Genomic DNA, 21,788 nt, shown 5'->3' with positions numbered 1-21,788 from the left:
AGTTATCCACAATGACCTCTGCCACCCGGGGGTCACCCGTCTCGCCCACTACATCAGGGCCCGAAACCTGCCTTTCTCCAATGAGGAGGTAAAAGCGGTCACCAGGGACTTCCCGATCTGTGCGGAGTGCAAACCGCACTTCTATAGACCAGACAGGGCCCACCTGGTCAAGGCTTCTAGGCCCTTTGAACGCCTCGCGATTGATTTCAAAGGGCCACTCCCCTCAACTAACAAGAACGTTTACTTCTTAAACGTCGTAGATGAGTTCTCCCTCTTTCCATTCGCTATCCCGTGCCCCGACATGACCTCCCACACAGTCATTAGGGCCCTGCATAGCACCTTCACCCTGTTTGGTTTCCCCAGCTACGTACACAGCGACCGGGGTTCGTCCTTCATGAGCGACGAGCTGCGTCAGTACCTGCTCGAAAAGGGCATTGCCTCGAGCAGGACTACCAGCTACAACCCCAGGGGGAACTGGCAGGTGGAAAGGGAGAACACGACGGTCTGGAAGACGGCCCTACTGACCCTCCGGTCTAGAAAGCTCCAAGTCTCCCAGTGGCAGGAAGTCCTCCCAGACCGCTCCACGCTATTAGGTCCATTTTGTGTACGGCGACCAAGCAGACCCCTCATGAGAGGCTCTTCATTTTTTCCAGGGGCACTACCACGGGGGTCTCACTTCCGGCATGGCTGAGGACGTCGGGCCCCTACTCCTGAGGAAACACATCAGGGCTCACAAAACTGACCCCTTGTTGAGAAGGTGCGCCTGCTTCACTCCAACCCCCAGTACGCATTTGTCGAGTTCCCTGACGGCCGTCAGGACACTGTATCCCTCCGGGATCTGGCACCCGCCGGATCCAGTGCCTCCTCTACCCCCACAGAAGGATCTCTCACCCTACACCCCATGCTGCTGTCCCCTCGCGCTCTCGAGCCCACGAGCTCGCTCCACCAGTTCCGCGCCCCCGCGCCAGCCAGCCCCCAGCGCCCCCAGTCCCCGGTCGAACCAGGAGAGTATGAAGCTCAGATACAACCCTCCCTGGAGTCCCCCATCGTACCCCAGCACAATACACCCATCCAGCCACCGCAAGAGGCTGCAACCCCGGTGCTCCGCAGATCACAGCGGACAGTTCGACCGCCGGACAGACTGACTTAATAGACTAGACCACCACACCCGCCGGACTTGATTTTTTTGAAGGGGGTGAATGTGGTGAATGTAATGTAGATGTATATGGCCATGCTAAATTGCCCGTAGTGTAAGGTTAATGGGGGGATTGTTGGGTTACGGGTATACGGGTTACGTGGGTTTAAGTAGGGTGATCATTGCTCGGCACAACATCGAGGGCCGAAGGGCCTGTTCTGTGCTGTACTGTTCTATGTTCTATATGTTAATTCACACTGTCTTTGTAAGCGCAGTAGCGCTGTCCTACCACTAGGGGGAGTAGCGCTGGGAGCACTCAGGAACTTGTACTGGGCTTCACCCTTGGTTCCGCCCATGACTCCTCCCCCTAGTACAGCTGTCTAAATACCCGTGTCCAGAGTCAGCCTGGGTCACTACGAGTTCATCGACAGGTAACAGGCTGGCTCTGAAGTAAGTCGATTAAAGCCTAGATTCACATCGGAAACACGTGTCTGGTGAATTGATGGTTCCATCAGGGGGTTTCCATTTGAGGCTGTGATTGTGATGTCCAATGAATGTTCAATGAGATGCCTGGTGGTGATGGCAGCTATGCAGGTATATTGTGGTGGTGCCCTGAATGCCCTGAAGAACTCTGTTTTTACTTCTCTCAGCTTGTTACACATGCTAAATTTGGGGCTGAATTTTACGCCCACTCGACAAAGGATGGCAGATGTCGAGTCATATGGTGGCATGATTACTATGTGACTTGTTGAGTATGGAGATATAACTCCTGCTCCTTCTGGCCCAAAAGCATTGCTATAGGGTGGCACAGTGGTTAGCACTGTTGCTTCACAGCTCCAGGGTCCCAGGTTTGATTCCCGGCTTGGGTCACTGTTTCTGCGGAGTCTGCATGTTCTTGCCGTCTCTGCGTGGGTTTCCTCCGGGTGCTCCGGTTTCCTTCCACAGTCCAAAGATGTGCAGGTTAGGTGGATTGGCCATGCTAAATTCCCCTTAGTGTTCAAAAAGGTGAGGTGGGGTTACTGGGTTTTGGGGATAGGGTGGGGGTGTGGGTTTCAGTAGCGTACTCATCAAAGGGCTTTTGCAGACTTGATGGGCCGAATGGCCTCCTTTTGCACGGTAAATTCTATGATCTATATTTGTTCATGGATTCAACCCTTCTTCTCTCCTTTCACCTGCTGCGAAACCTGGCCAAAATGTATTAAAAATAAAGTAGCTGTTAAATTTAAGGAAGACCATCTTGTTTGTTAAATGACCAACCAGATTCCTGCTGGCTGGACTGCCCCTCATTCGACCACCATTACAACCAGAAATGAGTAGGTTTGAGTTTGTTCCTATTTCAGACGTTTTCATTTTCACATCGGTTACTTATTTTTGATACTTAAGATTCAGCCCCCAGGCCCTTTTAGTATCTGAATGGAATTTAATTTTCAGCAATGACGTTTAATGCTACTTGCCTGCTTTACTTTAAAGTAAGCATCTGGATTTAGCATATGTATTTGATATTTTATAATTTTGAAATGACTTTGCAACCTTACCTGTTTATTCTCTGAACTTTAAAGACTGAGCTTTATTCATATCTCAATTCACACTATACTTCATATCATTCCTGTTATTTCACTGTAACAATGCATGCATCTTGACATTCAATGGCATTACCATTGCTGAATCCCCACTATCAACATCCTGGAGGTTTCATTGACCCGAAACTGAATTGAAATGAAAAATGAAATGAAAATCGCTTATTGTCACAAGTCGGCTTCAAATGAAGTTGCTGTGAAAAGCTGCTAGTCGCCACATTCCGGCGCCTGTTCAGGGAGGCTGGTACGGGAATTGAATCCGGCTGCTGGCCTGCCTTGGTTTGCTATAAAAGGCAGCTATTTAGCCCTGTGCTAAACCAGCCCCTAGTTGGACTATCCAAGAAGATACTGTGGCCACACGAGCAGGTCCAAGGCTCACAACTGTGTGGCAAAAAACTCACTTCTAACTCCCTGAAGCTTATCTTTGATTTGATTTGATTTATTGTCACACATATCGATGTACAGTGAAAAGTATTTTTCTGCGGCCGAGGGAACCTATACAGTACATACATCGCAGACAAAAAGAATAATCAACAGAGAACATTGACAAACGGTACATCGACAAACAGTGATTGATTACAGTGCGGAACAAGGGGCCAAACAAAGCAAATACATGAGCAAGAGCAGCATAGGGCGTCGTGAATAATTTTCTTACAGGAACAGATCGGTCCGAGGGGGAGTTGTTGAGGAGTCTTGTACCTGTCGGGAAGAAGCTGTTCCTATGTCTGGATGTGCGGGTCTTCAGACTTCTATACCTTCTGTCTGATGGAAAAGTCTATCATCTACAAGGCACAAGGCAGGAGTGTGATGAAGTGCTCTCCACTTATCTGGATGAGTTATAGCTCCAACATCACTTAAAAAGCTGGACACCATCCAGGATTGGCATCCCATCCACAAATATTCACTCCCTCCACCACCAATGCACAGTAGCAGTAGTGCGTACCATCTACAAAATGCACTGCAGGGATTCTCCAAGGTTCCTTTGAAACATTGTCCATATCTATTATTTAAACGATGAAAAATTGCAGCATGCTGCTGTGCAGAAGGACCTGGGTGTCCTTGTGCATGAATTGCAAAATGTTGGTTTGCAGGTGCAGCATGTAATCAAGAAGACAAATGGAATGTTGTCCTTCATTGCTAGAGGGATGGAGTTTAAAAGCAGGGAGGTTATGTTGCAGCTGTATAGGGTGCTGGTGAGGCCACACCTGGAGTACTGTGTACAGTTTTGGTCTCCTTATTTGAGAAAGGATCTACTGGCATTGGAGGTTGTCCAGTGGGGATTCACTAGGTTGATTCTGGAGTTGAAAGGATTAGCTTATGAGGAACGCTCATTGGAATTTAGAAGAATGAGGGGGATCTTATAGAAACATATAAAATGAAGAAGGGAATAGATAGGATAAAAACAGGGAGGTTATTCCCACTGGCGGGTGAAACTAGAACTAGGAGCATAGCCTCAAAATAATGGGGAGCAGAATTAGTTGAGGAGGAACTTTTTTGGGGCTGGTTTAGCACACTGGGCTAAATCACTGGCTTTTAAAGCAGACCAAGGCAGGCCAGCAGCACGGTTCAATTCCCGTACCATCCTCCCCAAACAGGCGCCGGAATGTGGCGACTAGGGGCATTCCACAGTAACTTCATTGAAGCCTACTCGTGACAATAAGCAATTTTAATTTCATTTCATTTCACCCTAAAGTTGGGAATCTGTGGAATTCCCTGCCCAGTGAAGCAGTTGAGGCTACCTTGTTAAATGTTTTTAAGGCAAAGGTAGATAGATTTTTGAACAGTAAAGGAATAAAAGGTTACGGTGAGCCCACGGGTAAATGGAGCTGAGTCCACAAAAAAATCAGCAATGATCTAATTGAATGGCGGAGCAGGTTCGAGGGGCCAGATCACCTACTCCTGCTCTTAGTTCTTATGTTCTTATGTACCCAAGAGCGCGATCATCTAAAAGGACAAAAGCAGCAGACACATGGGAACCACCACCTGGAAGTTCCCCTCCAAGTCACTCACCCTCCTGAATTGGAATTATATCGCCATTTGTTAACTGTCGCTGGTCAAATTCTTGGAACTCCCTCACTAACTGCACTTGGGTTGTGATTGTATCACATGGAATGTATTCAAGCAGGCAGCTCAGCACCACCTTCTCAAGGGCAGTTAAGGATGCGCAATAAATGCTGGCCTTTACAGCGAAGCCCACATCCCATTGACAGATAAAGGAAACATCTAGCTAAGTGTGTACTGATTACTGTGTTGTAATGCCTAAATACAATCTCTGTAGCTTTTATTACAAATCCCAGCATTTTATTAGATTTTTTAATTGACTCTGTGGTGGTATGACTAGGAGGTTTACGGTACCTCAGAGTAGAGCTGCCATTGGTGCAGAAGACTCGCTGCCCATTGGCTCAGGCAGGTCATGTGTCTCTCTGCCAATTGTCTGAGGTCAGTCATGTGACTGCTCACCGATTGGCCGAGAGGCCATTAGCCCCTCCTACAAGGCGGGGTATAAGAACCCATAACAGCCGGCAGTCGGCCTTTCTCTGTAAGTCGACTGCCGGGCACACAACTAGTTCATTAAAGCCTGATATTTGGAACTTCTTCACGACTCAAGTCCAATTGATGGTGCATCAATTTAATGAACTAGAATTTGGAAATGGAGCTTCGGATCAAAGCAGACTGCCTCCGTGTCAGCCCGCATGCTACAAACGCGTCAGCTACTTTTAAACATTGGCTGGCGTGCTTCAATAGTTACCTCACCACTACAGACAATCAACCAACAAAGGAGCAGAAACTCCACATCCTCCACTCGTGCGTGGGCACCGCCGATTATTCAATGATAGAGGTTGAACAGGACTATGACGCAGCCATGGATCTCCTGAAAGGACATTTTCTCAGGCCTGCAAACCAAGTCGACGCGGGGCACCTCCTGGCAACAAGGCAACAGTTCCCCGGTGAGTCCCTTGATGAGTTTTATTGGGCCCTCATTGTCCTGGGGAGAAATTGCGCCTGCCCGCAAGTTACCGCGGCGGAGCACACTGAACTGCTAATCAGGGATGGCTTTGTCGCGGGCATGCAATCCTCTCAGATACGCCAGCAGCTCCTAGAGAAGGGCACTTTGACCCTCATTGAGGCACGGACCCTCGCATCCTCCCTGGAGGTTGCCGACCGAAACGCCCACGCATATGCCCCCTTGGGAAACTTGGCATGCACCTCCCCTCACCCCCGCCGATTCTGACCCCCCCCCCCCCTCCGCCCCCAGGCCTGCGCTGCGGGACATCCCAATAAGCCCACGGGGCCCCGCTGTTATTTCTGTGGCCAGGCCAAGCACCCCCGCTCGCGCTGTCCGGCCCGCTCCGCAGTCTGCAAGAGCTACGGTAAAAAGGGCCACTACTCCGTGGTCTGCCAGTCCAGGTCGGTTGATGCTGTTCCACGCAGTGACCACAGATCACCCCCCCCCGCACCCCCTAAGGCACCGGGCGGCCCATAGACCTCTCTGCTCCCACTCCCAGCCACCACGAGTCACCCACGGACGCTGCCATTTTAGGGCCCTGACGCCACGTGTGGGCCCCAGGCGCCGCCATCTTGGGGCCCCAGCTCCAGGTGCGAGCCATGGGCACCACCATTTTGGGGCCCTGACTCCAAATGCGGGCCCCGGGCGCCGCCATCTTGGGTCGGCACGGAGGACCCCACCAGTGAATACTCCATGGGAGAAGACGACTCAGAGCTCCTGCCACAACTCGCTGCTGTGACACTGGACCAATCACTGCCTCGCACGCTCTCCACAGCGACTACGCAAATCCTCCCAAATGGACACAAGACGAGCTGCCTACTAGACTCTGGGAGCACAGAGAGTTTTGTCCACCCTGACATGGTAAGCCGCTGCGCGCTCCCTGTTCACCCGGTTAAGCACAAAATCGCTCTGGCTTCAGGTTCGCACTCCGTCCAAATCACTGGGTGCTGCGTAGCGGACCTCACGGTCCAGGGGAGGGTTTTTAAAAATTACAAACTCATTCTCCTTCCCCGTCTCTGTGCACCAGCACTTTTAGGACTGGATTTCCAATGCAACCTGCAGAGCTTGACCTTTCAATTCGGCGGCCCTATTCCCCCCCTTACTGTCTGCAGCCTCGCGTCCCTCAAAGTGGACCCCCCTTCCTTGTTTGCGAACCTCACCCCGGATTGCAAGCCGGTCGCCACTAGGAGCAGACGATACAGTGCCTAAGACCGGACCTTCATCAGGTCCGAAGTCCAGAGGCTGCTGAAGGAAGTAGACATTGAGGTCAGCAACAGTCCCTGACGAGCCAAAGTGCTGGTGGTTAGGACTGAGGAGAAAAACCGGATGGTAATTGACTATAGCCAGACCATCAACAGATTTACGCAGCTGGACGCATATCCTCTCCCTCGTATCTCCGACCTGGTTAACAGGATCGCGAAGTACAAAGTCTTCTCCATGGTGGACCTTAAGTCCGCCTATCACCAGCTGCCTATCTGCGCGAGTGACCGAATGTACACTGCGTTCGAAGGGGATGGGCGCCTCTACCACTTTCTAAGGGTTCCATTCGGTGTCACAAATGGGGTCTCGGTCTTCCAACGGGAGATGGACCGAATGGTTGACCAACACGGTTTACGGGCAACATTCCCGTATCTCGACAATGTCACCATCTGCGGCCACGACCAGCAGGACCATGACACTAACCTCCAAAAATTCCTCCATACCGCAAAACTCCTTAACCTCACATACAATAAGGATAAGTGCGTGTTTAGCACTGACTGTCTAGCCATTCTCGGCTACGTAGTGCGTAACGGAGTGATAGGCCCCGACCCCGAACGCATGCGCCCCCTAATGGAACTCCCTCTCCCCAACTCCCTCAAAGCCCTCAAACGCTGTCTGGGCTTCTTTTCTAATTATGCCCAGTGGGTCCCTAACTACGCTGACAAAGCCCGCCCCCTCATCCAATCCACCACGATTCCACTGTCGATGGAGGCCCGCCAGGCCTTTAGCCGCATCAAAGCAGACAACGCAAGGACCACGATGCGTGCTATCGACGAGTCCCTCCCATTCAAGGTTGAGAGCGATGCGTCCGATGTATCCCTGGCGGCCACCCTGAACCAAGCCTTCTTTTCCCGGATGCTCAAAGCTTCCGAACTCCGCCATTCCTCGGTGGAAAAGGAGGCACAGGCCATTGTCGAAGCTGTGCGATACTGGAGGCACTATCTGGCCGGCAGGAGGTTCACCCTCCTCACAGACCAACGGTTAGTAGCCTTCATGTTTGATAATGCACAGAGGGGCAAGATCAAGAATGACAAGATCTTACGGTGGCGGATCGAGTTGTCCACGTATAACTATGAGATCTTGTATCGTCCTGGGAAGCTCAATGAGCCTCCTGATGCCCTGTCCCGCGGTACCTGCGCCAGCGTGCAGATTGACTGCCTCCGCACCCTCCACACGGACCTCTGCCATCCAGGGGTAGCCCGCTTCTACCATTTCATTAAGACCTGCAACCTGCCCTACTCCATCAAGGAGGTCAGGGCTGTGACCAGGGATTGCCACATTTGTGCGGAGTGCAAGCCGCACTTCTACCGCCCCGAGCAAGCGCATCTGCTAAAGGCGTCCCGTCCCTTTGAACGTCTCAGCATGGACTTCAAGGGTCCCCTCTCCTCCAACAACCGCAACATATACTTTCTAAGTGTGATTGACGAGTACTCCCGCTTTCCTTTTGCCATCCTTTGCCCCGACATGACCACAACAACCGTCATAAAGACCCTCCTCTCCATTTTCTCCCTGTTTGGTTACCCCGCATACATTCACAGCGACCGGGGGTCCTCTTTCATGAGTGATGAGCTGCGTCAATTCCTGCTCAGCTGGGGCATCGCCTCTAGCTGGACAACCAGTTATAATCCCTGGGGAAACGGACAGGTCGAGCGGGAGAACAGTACGGTCTGGAAGACCGTCCTTCTGGCCCTACGGTCCAGAAATCTCCCTATCTCCCACTGGCGAGAGGTTCTCCCAGACACCCTCCACTCGATTCGGTCTCTCCTCTGTACTGCCACGAACCAAACACCTCATGAACGTCTTCTCGTTTTCCCCAGGAAGTCGTCCTCAGGATCCCTGCTCCCTGGCTGGCCACCGCCAGGCTCATCTTGCTCCGGAAGCATGTGCGGGTGCACAAGTCCGACCCGTTGGTTGAACGAGTCTAGTTACTCCACGCTAACCCGCAGTATGCATATGTGGAGTATCCTGACGGATGGCAAGACACGGTCTCCCTTCGGGACCTGGCACCCGCCGGCGTGCGGCCACAACCCCCCCACACCAACACCCCCTCCCCCCAGTCCCAACCCCCCCCCAGCGCCCCTGCATCCCAGCGCACAGGAACCCTCTCCACCGGCCAGAGCTTCGCTAGCACCGACCAGGGGTACGGACACAGGACCATGACAGCTGCTCCCGGAGTCATGGACGACCACCGCTCCAACGTCACCGGCGCCGCTGTGCAGGTCCAGCAGGACATTGAAGGCATCCGTCAGACTGATCGAGTCGATTTGATGTTCCACTGGACTTTTTGTCAGACTCTTAGTGTTGTTCAGTGTTCCCTTGTACACTGTTGCATCTTCCTTTTTGCGGTATTGTTCTTTTGTACATTCGTCGCGGGCCAGTGGGCAGCCACCAGATATCTCGGTACACCTCGTTCTCTCTAGTCACACTACCAGTTCGACAGCCCCCCCCCCCCCTTTCTCCTCTCCTCGTATTCCCTCCCCCCCGGCTTCTTTCTCCACAAGGGGTGAATGTGGTGGTATGACTAGGAAGTTTACGGTACCTCAGAGTAGAGCTGCCATTGGTGCAGAGGACTGGCTGGCCATTGGCTCAGGCAGGTCATGTGTCTCTCTGCCAATTGGCTGAGGTCAGTCATGTGACTGCTCGCCGATTGGCCGAGAGGCCAGTAGCCCCTCCTACGAGGCGGGGTATAAGAACCCGTAGCAGCCAGCAGTCGGCCTTTCTCTGTAAGTCGACTGCCGGGCACACAACTAGTTCATTAAAGAATGATATTTGGAAGTTCTTCACGACTCGAGTCCAATTGATTGTGCATCAGACTCACTCCATTGTCACGCCACCATGGCTGAGACTCTCAAAGCTCCTCACAGCATGATTCACGGCAGTGGGAAGCAGCCCACCATTGCCAGGTGGCCGGATTGTCTGGTCTCGCCCCTATCAATGGGATTTCCCATTGATTCTTTCCCACACTACCGGAAAATCCACAGAGGGTGCACCATTGGCGTGACTGGAAGATCCCGCCGGCATGAACATCCGGAAGATCTTGTACTAAGATCACAAATGCACGATTACTTTCAGGTGCCTTTCCAGTTTTCCCCATGGTAGTTACATCCCCTTTATTTTATATGCATACTGTATCTTAATTCACCCAATGTGTAATTCTGCACATTTGGCAGAATTGCATTTCATTTTCAATCCATCACAAACATTTTTTAAGTATTTGACTGCAACATCAGGTTTTGCTCTATAACATTTGGCCGTTTAGTTTCAGGCTTCAACCCATTTATGTCAACAGGAAACTGAAGTGGTTCAAGTTAACATCAATTGGCCTATAATTTCATGGATTAGATAGTCCGTCACCTGCTTAAAATATAGATATCAAATTTGCCATTTTTATTCCTGTGGTATCTCACCAGTGGCCCATGGTTGTAGCAATTTACCACGTGTCTCTTCTCCGAGCACACTTCAATATAAACTGTGAGGCCCAAGCAATTCTTCTCCCTTATATTACTTAAATTGTCCAATAGTCACAAATTTAGCATGGGTGGCACGGTAGCACAGTGGTTAGCTCTGTTGCTTCACAGCATCAGGATCCCGGGTTCCATTCCTGGCTTGGGCACAGTCTGTACGTTCTGCTCATATCTGTGTAGGTTTCCTCCAGGTGCTCCGGTTTCCTCCCACAATCCAAAGACGTGCAGGTTAGGTGGACTGTCCATGATAAATTGCCCATAGTGACCAAAAGGTTTAGGAGGGCTTATTGGGTTGCGGGGATATGGTGGAAGTAAGGGCTTAACTGGGTTGGTGCAGTCTCAATGGGCCGAATGGCCTCCTTCAGCACTGTATGTTCTATGTGCTTTGTGCTGTGTGGTGACTTGGGGGGCTTTTCACAGTAGCTTCATTGCAGTGTTAATGTAAGCCTCTTGTGACACTAATAAAGTTATTATTGATGCACTATCAATCACGATGAGACAAGAGTAGAGTGTAATCGAGGCTTTATTAAGCAGAGATGTGTAGCCTCCTGCAGCTGCTGCCGAAATGGTTGCAGCTCAGTGAGCACACACATTTATACTCCGCCTACTGGGCGGAGCCAGCAGGCAGGGATCTACCCCAGTGCCTGTAGTACAGGAGCCTTACCGTATTACATCTCATATGTGATATATATATAACAGTGGTGACGACCACAATTATTATTAAAATTCAATCAGGATATTTTCAATACTGCAAAAATGAATGTTTATATTCATTTTCAGAAAATGTTTGTTTGAACTTTTTCATATTCTGAATATTTTCTTCTCTTTTGTTTCCAACTATTGCCCTTGAACAAGCTCATTGCGTGGCTTCCCAGAACCAGAGAAAGCCATGTAAGTATGGGGCTCGATCTAACCAAATGAGAACAAAGTCCCACAGTGAGCTTGTTTAGCTGCGTGTGTCTTGGTGCTCGTAGCGCCAAGAAACACAACACTATCTAACACGACTCTGATTAGATATGTGGCCTCAACAGGGAACGCGAGGCCAAGGCAGCACTTAGTTCCATTTGCTGCACTGAGGGGCGAGATTCTCCGCAAATCCGGAGAGTCGTAAAGGCTGCCGTGAAACCGGCCGTGTTTCATGGTAGCCTTCACGCCCGTTCCCGGGACCCGATTCTTCCCCCCCCCCCCCCCCCCCCATCGGGGCTAGGAGCGGTACCCCGGGAATCACGGCGTCGTGGCCTTAACGACCGTCGTGCGCCGGTGATGTCATCACGCCATGACGGAACCCGAGCATGCGCGGTTCCGCATTTCTCCACCGCCGCCCGACAAGATGTGGCGGCTTGATCTTGTCGAGCGGCAGAGGGGAAATAGTGCGTCCCTTTTGGACGCAGGCCCGACGATCGGTGGGCACCGATCACGGGCCTGTCCCCTCCCGACCACAACGGTGGTGCTCCCGCCCCAAACGGGCATCCAGCGCCCGTTTTTACAAAGGCAGCGAGCAGGTGTGTTTGCTGCCGTGAAAAAACAGACGTAAAGGCCTGGCCGCTCGGCCCATCGGCCGCGGAGAATCGCCGCTTGCCGTGAAAAACGGCGAGTGGCGATTCATGACGTGGGTCCGGCGAGGGGAGGGGGAGAATAGTGGGAGGGCGTGAAAAATGTCGGAAAGCCCTCCCGCTATTCTCCCAACTGGCGTGGGGGCGGAGAATCGCGCCCGAGGTGCCCCACTAGCTGGAATTCCTCAGTGCAGGCAGAGATCGGGACGCCATTTAAATAAAAATTTAAATGGCGTCCTGATCTTGCAACTCCACCGATACGGACACAAATGCGGACGCAGAGCCCCAAAGCCCCAAACACATCTATAGGGGAGTCCTAGGGCCACCCTGTACCCACTTCATGTACACATGGCACCCCAGGGCCTGATCCCCATCAGTAACAAAATGACATGTTGGCAACTTGGCAGTGCCAGCATGACATCCTGGCAGTGCCCCGCCAGATAGCAGTACCTATGGGCACCTTGGCAATGCCAGGCTGGCATCTAGGTGGCACTGCCAGTGTGTCCAGGTGGCACTAGCAGTACCAGGGTACCACCATGTTGAGAGGGCATGCACTTGGAGGTCTCCAATCCCCTAGGAGACTCCCACGAGTGTCATTGCATCTGGCCCCATTTGCGCTCACCTGAAGTCTCCAAGGCAAAGGGCAAAGATATCAATGCCTTGGTTACCTCAGGGAACTGCATATTAGACTGAGACTAGCTGTCTCGCTCTAATATGCAGATTTGCCAAAAAGTGATCCTGCCCGCAATGGGCGGGATTCACATCGCAACATCTCGCGAGATTTCATTAATTGCCTGTTTCTGACTAATAATTAGTTTTTTAAAAAATAATTAGTTTTTTAAAACTAATTATAGGCAATTTGTCAGTCTGTACTTCTTTAATATAAAAAACTACTGCGAACATATTTTGTCTATCATGCACTTGTTCCATCCTTTTCATTCGGTGCCTTTTCTGTGAATTCTAAATGTTTATAGTTGTGGAAATTGCTGGAAATAATAATACAGAATCCATAAATTAATCATAGATGCACATTTCATTATATAGTGATAATCACAACATTACATAATGGGATAAGGGACAAAGAAACCATCTCTGAATCTCACCTGATTCGTAGTTGGGCTTCCCCAGGGTTGGCCATTTTCAGGCAGGCCATTTGTGGAATGGAGGAACAAATTGTTTCATCACTCAAGTGTAGTTCAAATAATTCAACCAGGGAATTGCATTAATAGATCTGTGGGGATGGCCTATGACTGGATAATCCTACCCTTCTGACAAAACAAATGCGCTTCTGAAAAATGGGGTTAAGTTTGAGAAAGGCAAATTGGAGGAAAATTGAAAGATAAAATTATATTCATGTATATCATCCTGAATTCTCATTAATACAATTTTGTCAAATCAGGGTGAAATTACACGCTGACCTTTGGAGTTGAAACTCTCAAATGTAAGACTAAAATGAATCACAGCATTAAAAGGCAACTGATCCAAAACGACATTGCGCCTGACAACTATTAATTATATTTAATTCTGTCAACCTGTTTGAATAGCTCCAAAATTTGATAATCCTTGATCGATGATTTTGCCTTTAGATGCTGTAAAATTTCAGATAGGTTGGGCTGAATTTCAATCAATGCTCCCTGCAGGCTGCACAAACGCAATATTTCCCCCACAGGCTGAGCACAAGTTGACCCTTTTGAGTAACTGTGGATACGCAGTGGCTCACTTAGATGAACATGCTTCAACCAACAACTATAAAATTAGACAGAACAGTGATTGATTTCAAGCCCACAAAAACAAGTGGGTTGCAATCACTTGAGATGTTAAAACTCAAACATGTTCACCTTTAGGTTTTAAGGTCAGTGAAACAATGAACAGATGACCAATCCGCTCCCAAGAAACAAGGGCCTGGATTCTCTGTTTCAGGGACTATGTCCCCACGCTGTCGTGAAAACTGTGGTCTTTTATGCCAGAAAAACTGGCGTCAAAAGGCCACAGATTCACAGCCCTGAAGGGGGCTAGCAGGGAGCCGTTTTGGAACTTGCAGCTCCAGCTGCAGCTACGGACCCCCGCAATTCCTGGTCAGCGGCATCCAGTGGCTGCGCGTGCTCCATGGCGGACTCAGACTGTGGAGCTGGTCCGCAGAAATAGTGCCCCCAATTGGCCATGCGTCTGACCAGGACCATCCGCTCAAAAATACCCCGGTCCCATATGAGGACCCCCTGCCCTCTGATCGGCCCGTCCCTGATAGTCCGCAGCAGCCTCGTGAGTGTCCCGAGCAGCAGGACCAGATTAAATCCACGCTGTCGGAAATTTGGCCGGTCGGGGGCAGAGAATAGTGGGGTGGGCCTCTGGCAATGGCCTCCTGTGGTGGATACTGTGCGCGGTGTAGTCCCTGAGGACGCTGCTTTTTATGGGTCGTAGAATCGCCGACGCCGACCTGATTTCATGCGGGAAACTGGGTTCTCTGCCCCGCTGTCGGAACGCGATTTCGGTGTCAGGATGCAGAGAATCCAGCCCAAGATGCACATTGAGATATTCTAATGGAGCTGCAGTCACTGGTTAAACAGGGTAAACTCTGAATTTCCCAATGCTCGGACGACTGGCAATGCCATCTGCTGCACCCCTGCCTCCCAAGTTCCCTCTCCAACAGACCCCACGCAAAATGCACCCTGGGGTGAAGGATCAGAAACCCTGTCCCACCCCCCTGCTCACATTGATGCCTCACCAACAGCAGCAGTCAACCTAATTGCATTTGTGCCTTTCTCTGTAGTCTTCCCCATCTATCTGCAACTCAAGCATATCAATCAGACTAACTTCCAGGTTGGGAAATTGTCAAATAACAGCTATGCTCACTATGGTGTCAATGCTCCACAGCATGTGAAAAACTGGAACTTTGAAATTATCTATGCACCCATTCCTCATCAGGTTTCAGGGCACAGTGGATATCTTTAACCTGGAGGAGCAATGGATTTGGGTGTGGGTCCAGGTTAAAACTCGCAAAGAGCTGGCTCCAATCCGCAGACGCCAGCATTTAATTTGAGCATGTTGGTCTTGCAAGCAATCTTTTCGAAAGAGCAGGTGTTTGAATAACATGGGATAAATGCCAGAGACACTCGGCTTCAGATGTAATTTATCCAACACGGGCAAAAGAGCTGAATGTGAGAGTGACTGCCCTTGACATCAAGGCAGCATTTGATCAAGCAGGGTGGTAGCCATGCAGGGCAGCACGGTGGAGCAGTGGGTTAGCCCTGCTGCCTCACAACGCTAAGGTCCCAGGTTCGATCCCGGCTCTAGGTCACTATCCGTGTGGAGTTTGCACATTCTCCCCGTGTTTGCTTGGGTTTCGCCCCCACAACCCAAAGATGCACAGGCTAGGTGGATTGGCCATGCTAAATTGCCCCTTAATTGGAAAAGATTAATTAGGTACACTAAATTTATTAAAAAAGAGAATGAACAACTTGTGCGTGTCGGGTAACATGTAGAACAGACCAGGCATGGAATGCAGATTTCCTTCCCTAAAGAGTGTTAGTGACTCATATGGGTTTTTACAATAACCTCTGGTAGTTTCATGGTCATCATTGTTTTTCATTTCAGATTTCATGAATTGAATTTAAATTCCACGAGATGCCATGATGGGATTTGAACCTATGCCCCAGAACATTATTCTGAACATTAACAGAGCCTGGGCCTCTGGATTCCCAGGAAAGTGACACACATCTCCCCCAAGAAAAAGAAGAAAAGCTTCATGCACCCCCCCCCCCCACGTGCAAACCTTGCACAACTCTAATGGTGTCCTCTTCCCTTTTCCTACCCCTCCTGTATGGTGTAACCCCTATGTCTTCAACAGAGGTATAGGCAGGCGACTCAAATCCATTCCTGACTGCTGAGATGTTCTGATGTAGGCTGACAACCTTTGGGTTTTAGCCTGTGCGGGCCGTGCCAAAAATTGCTCCACCTGCACGTGTGCAGGGGCAGACTCTACCATCAGGACATAAGGCAGCATATGGAGTATTGGCTTGGAGGGAAATGGGTGACACTTTGAGCTTGAGTCCTCGCTTTCATATCCTTTATCACCATTATCCCTTTCATAAGCAAGCCGCACGTCACTGCTACCACTAAACTTAACAGCAGCTAGCTGCAGAGCAATGTGATGAAGTCAAACCAAAGTCTCTGCCACTCTATCAACACCCTGGGGATTATTATCAACCAGAAAATACTACACGAGAGGCTGGAATCTCCAAAGCCTATCTACAATCTACAAGGCACAGGCCTGGAGTGTGATGGAATGCTCCCCACTTGCCTTAATTAGTGCAGCTCCTGCAACACTCAAGAAGCTCGTCCCCATCCAGGACAAAGCAGCCCGCTTGATTGACACTCCACCCTCAAACATTCACTCCCTTCACCACCAACGCACAATAACAGCAGTGTGTACCATCCCTACAAGGTGCACTGCAAGAATCCACAAAGGCTCCTGAGACAGCACCTTCCAAACTCAAGACTGTTATATCTATAAGGACATGGGAAGCAGACACACGGGAAAACCACCAACTGGAAGTTCTTTTCCAAGTCACCTACCATCCTGAATTGGAAATATATTACCATTCCTTCACTGTTGCTGGGTCATAATCATGGAACTACCTCCCTGCAGCACTTAGTGTTCCCCCAGACCACATAGACTGCAGCAGTTCAGGAATCAAACAATCAGAGAATTTACAGTGCATGAGGAGGCCATTCAGCCCATCGAGTCTGCACCGGCTCTTGGAAAGAGCACCCCACTTAAGCCCACACCGCCACCCTATCCCTATAAACCAGTAACCATACCTAACCTAAGGGCAATTTAGGATGGCCAATCCACCTAACCCGCACATCTTTGGACTGTGGGAGGAAACCGGAGCACACGGAGAAAACCCACGCAGACACAGGGAGAACGCGCACACTTCGCACAGACAGTAACCCAAGCCGGGAATCGAACCTGGGACACAGGAGCTGTGAAGCTACCATGCTTCCCGTGCCAAATTTGTGACTATTGAAGACAGCTCACCACCACCTTCTCAAGGACAATTAGGGATGGGCAATAAATGCTGGCCTAGCCAGTGATGCCTACATCCCATAATTTCATTTTTAAAAATTAAAGGCTGAAGGCATGTTGGCATCCAGAGTGTGCCCAACTATAGAATCACAGAATCCCTACAGTGCAGAAGGAGGCCATTCGGCCTATTGAGTCAGCTGACCCTCAGAAAAAGCACCATACCCCAGGCCCAATTCCCCACCCTATTCCTGTAACCCCACCTAGGGACAATTTAGCATATCCAATCCACCTAACCTGCACATCTTTGGACTGTGGGAGGAAACCAGAGCACCCGGAGGAAACCAACGCAGACATAGGGACGATGTGCAAACTCCACACAAACAGGCGCCCGAGGTTGAAATCGAACCCAAGTCCATGGCATTGTGAGGGAGCAGTGCTAACCACTGTGCCACCGTGCCACCCTCCACCACGTTCAAGGAATGTATGGACTAATTTAATCGCTGTATTTGAGGTTCCTCAATGTTGGCTGTTTTATCCATGCAAGAAGATTACATCACAGGACCCTGCAATGTCAACCAACTCGCCCTTGAGGTGAACTGTTCAATTCTCTCAGCAATCATGGAAGTTTGCTTGGAAGACACAATGCATCGCACATTATCTGCTTCTCCTAAATTATTATCCTTTTCATTGGCCCCTTGGGTATAGCATCTGAGTAAGCAGAGAGAGCTTGAAGAAGTCTGCGGCTTCTGATACAGACTTTCCATTGCTTTCCCTGTCACCAGTGTCTGCTCTTAATCCCCTCTCGAAACCCAACTCTTTGTGTAACTGATCCCACCAAAAGTGCGAAGATCTGAGTTAGTATACAATAAGCATGGGTCCTATTATACTGCACCCTGAGAAGTAATCAGTTCCTCTGCAAAGTTCATGAACTCCTATTGAACACATGAAGTGATGGAGTGAAGATATCAATTAACCACAAGTTGCAAGATATTTTGCTAGTCATTAAGATGATGATCATATTTCAATGGCAGTTGAAATCAAGTAAACATGACTGAATATGTTTGACATGTGTGTCACTGATATCTAATTTTGTCATCAGGTTGCTAATAGATCTCCAGTGGCCAGGGATGCTGAGCCAGCCTTGATCTTAAACATCTCTTCCGATGGTGGTCACAGTGAAATTAGTGGGAGGGGCATTTCTCCTCATGTGTTCTGTGTTCTCTTCTCCAGCAATGGAGGAACTGTTACATCATACATTCACACAATGGATGTTTGGTGAGAATTCCAATAAGGTGTTGTGCTATTGTACCGATATAAAACTTGGGGTTATCATACAATGCACCAATTGTTCATAAGGAAGCAGGTGAACATGGTGTGGGTTAGAACATAGAACATACAGTGCAGAAGAAGGCCATTTGGCCCATCGAGTCTGCATCGACCCACATAAGCCCTCACTACCACCCTATCCCCGTAACCCAATAACCCCTCCTAACCTTTTTGGACGCTATGTTTGGCAATTTAGCATGGCCAATCCACCTAGCCTGCATGCCGTTGGACTGTGGGAGGAAACTGGCGCACCCGAAGGAAACCCACGAAGACACGGGAGGACGTGCATACTCCGCACAGACAGTGACCCAGCGGGGAATCAAACCTGGGACTCTGGCGCTGTGAAGCCACAGTGCTATCCACCTGTGCTACCGTGCTGCCTGAACTAAACTGAACTGAACTGGGTTCAGTTATTAAGATTAGGCACACAATAACAGTTATATGTAGGTATAAAACTTGAAGACACCAGTACTGTTTCTGTGTGCTCTTCTCAAAGCAAAAGTGAAACTAAGACTGGATCACAGGGCACATTTTCTTACTAGTATGCCATACTGATATACCTCATAAACAACATCCCCCTTTCTTTTTAGAGATATCTTCCCATTCCAAAGAAGTACAATTTTTTACAATACATGTTTATGTTTAACTACCATTATGTAAGTGCGAAGAGCTGATGAATATATAAGCCCTAAACGTAAAGATTATCTGCTAATATACCAATATCTTGTAATAGTAATCTTGTCTGACAGTTTCTGAAATACCTCACAGTGATCTGTGGGATTGTCATTCTTGGATGTTGTTCTTGCTTGCATTTGCGACCTTGATGCAATAGGACTGTGTGGTGGTTGTAGAGCTGGAATAGATCTGATTTTGTCCTCAGTTATGTTTCATTGTTGTACCTTTGTGTATAATGACTTGATAGGACCTAGGTTCTTGACAAATAATTATCACCTTGGCTGGTTGCCATGCACCTTCCGTGGAATCTCGGTTGCAAACTTTTTGACCCAATTGCAAACCTGCCAATTCAGCACTGGCATTTATATTGTTCAGCTTGGTCATCTTCTCTTGCAGTTTTAAAAGTTTTTCTCTAGTTTTTGAACGAATAGAATGTGTAAGAGTAGGTAAATTGGTATGCACTGGTCTACCATATATGAACTCAGCCAATGATGGAATAATTGCACTTCAAGGTGCTGTCTCAGATGTAGCATTGCAATATGTAGATCTTGTATGGTCTGTGTACATTTAAGGTTTTGTGATTTTACCGTGAAAATCATCCATTCAGCTAAGCTGTTAGATTTGGGTAATGAAGAGAAGATGTAGTGTGATAAACATTCCACTTCGCACACATGACTGGAAGTGGCTTACCATCAAATTGCCCTGATGCCTATGTGGATGGATGGGTGTGGGGCCAGCCACTTTCATGCCTGCGTGAAGGGGAGGGTGGGGATGACGCAGACATTTAGTGATGAAGGGGAAATTGGCCCTTCGTGCTGAAGGTTGAGGCGTTGCCAATGTTTGCGAAGGTCGCGATGTCCATGGGTGCAGGTGTGGTGGATCTTCAACCTCATTTTGAGATCTGGGCACCCTTTAAAAATGGCAGCCTGATCTCTGAGGAGCTGGTTTTGCCGGTGACTTTAGTTCCCAACGGCAGAAAACAATTCTCGGGATTTCCCAGTGAGAAATTCCCCAAGCTCCAAATAAAAGTGTGGGTGATTATTGGAGCGCACCCAAACACCTGATGCGAATCGCCCCTGCAAACCCGCCCAAAAGGTCAATATGCAATTTAACCATAGAGTTACACCCGGCATGAATCTGGGCATGCTGGTTGAATAGCAGGAAAGGCTAAAATCAAAAATCACTCTGAGAGCAAATCAGTTTGCTAACTAACCGGCCCGCTCTCGATGGCAAGTTCTGGATCTCACCCAAATATGACAAGCATATCATTAACCTTAATTTGCATTAATTCCCATCTCATTAGCGAGATTCAAATCAAATGTAACGGCCCTCCTAGGAATTAACGGGCTCCCCAGCGAGAAATCACGCACATGTTGTTTTGTACTCCCTTTTTTAAAATCGTGAAACTGGTGCAATGGCTGCTCAGGGGAAGGTGAGTAGCCAGTTCCATTTTTGAGCATGCAGCTCAAGGGCACCGGAGCTGCTGCCCCAGAGCTCAGGGGTTACCCAATGGGGTTTGGGCTTTGTCAGGGGGCTGAAGTGTTCCAGGTCAAGGGTCACCCCTGGGCTGGGGAAAGGGGCGGAGGGGGGAGTGAGGGGCTTTTTGTCTGTGAGGCCTTCAAGCCAACTTTATTATTGTATCCCATCGATTATGGAAATGCAGTCGCAGAGCCAGAGACTACATGAGGGTTGTCGGCGAGTATCGAGCGCCTGCAGGCACGGTTGGAGAAGTCCAACCGCTTGCAGGAACAAGACGTGATGCCAACCATATGTGCCACCAGGCCAACACCGCAGTGGTGGCATCTGTGGTGGAGGCATTGGAGGTTATAGCTTTGGCTATGGATCAGCATTGCCATGGCTGGGGAACTCTGCCCAGGCGCTGGCAGAAGCCCAGGACAGAATTTCCGCCTCACAGGCTGCTATGTGTGAGAGCCACCTGGAGGTTGCAGCGGCAATCCTGAGTGTAGCCCACGCACAGTGGCCATGGCTGGGAACGTCGGTGGCATTGCCCAGGTATTTTTTGACATGGCGCAGACACAAGGGGAGGTGGACCAGTCCCAATGGGAGATGGCACAGTCACTGGTTGATGGGACAAAGCCCAGAAGGTGGTGGCACAGTCATTAGGTGATGTGGCGCAATCCCATACGGAGATGGTCCACTTCCTATGCTCCATGGCTGTGAGCGTGCAGACCCTGGTCGAGACCAGAGTGGGTCTCCAGGGCTGGCAGTGGCAGGTGGAGAGGAAGCCTCAGGGAATAGCTCCGCTCCTAACCCATCCCATGGAGTAGGCCGGTGGCCACCAGGCGCCCCAAGGGAGGAGGAGATGATGGGACCCGTGCCAGTGACTCCCTCAGGGGAGGTGCCGGAACACCAGAGCACTTATGGCACATCCTCCTCCTGTCCCTGGTGAATCTGGTGGGCAGCGGGTAGAACAGGGTTGCACCCTACCCCGGGATATCCAGGCCCAGTCGCCCCATAAGATGCCCACCAATGGGAACCCATCGCTGCAATCACAGCAGGCCGCCTCCACTCCTGATGTACTATCTGGCGATCCACCTGGACATAGTGTTCGGGCCTGCAAGGCCAGAAAGTTAGACACCAGTTAAGGTGGCATGGGTGCAGGGCACAGTTTAGTTATAGGGGATAGGGCATGTATCTGTAAATATTTGTGCACATTAAACTCCTGTTACAACCTGCCTTGGTGCTTTGTCAGACAGGTATGAGGGGTGGGCTGGTTTGGGCTGGCCAGAGAGAGGGTGCAATGG

The sequence above is a fragment of the Scyliorhinus canicula genome, chromosome 8 (genome assembly GCF_902713615.1).
Source record: "Scyliorhinus canicula chromosome 8, sScyCan1.1, whole genome shotgun sequence".
Taxonomy (NCBI): Eukaryota; Metazoa; Chordata; class Chondrichthyes; order Carcharhiniformes; family Scyliorhinidae; genus Scyliorhinus; species Scyliorhinus canicula.
The sequence above is the reverse complement of the archived record's forward strand: the minus strand, read 5'-3'. Positions refer to the sequence as shown.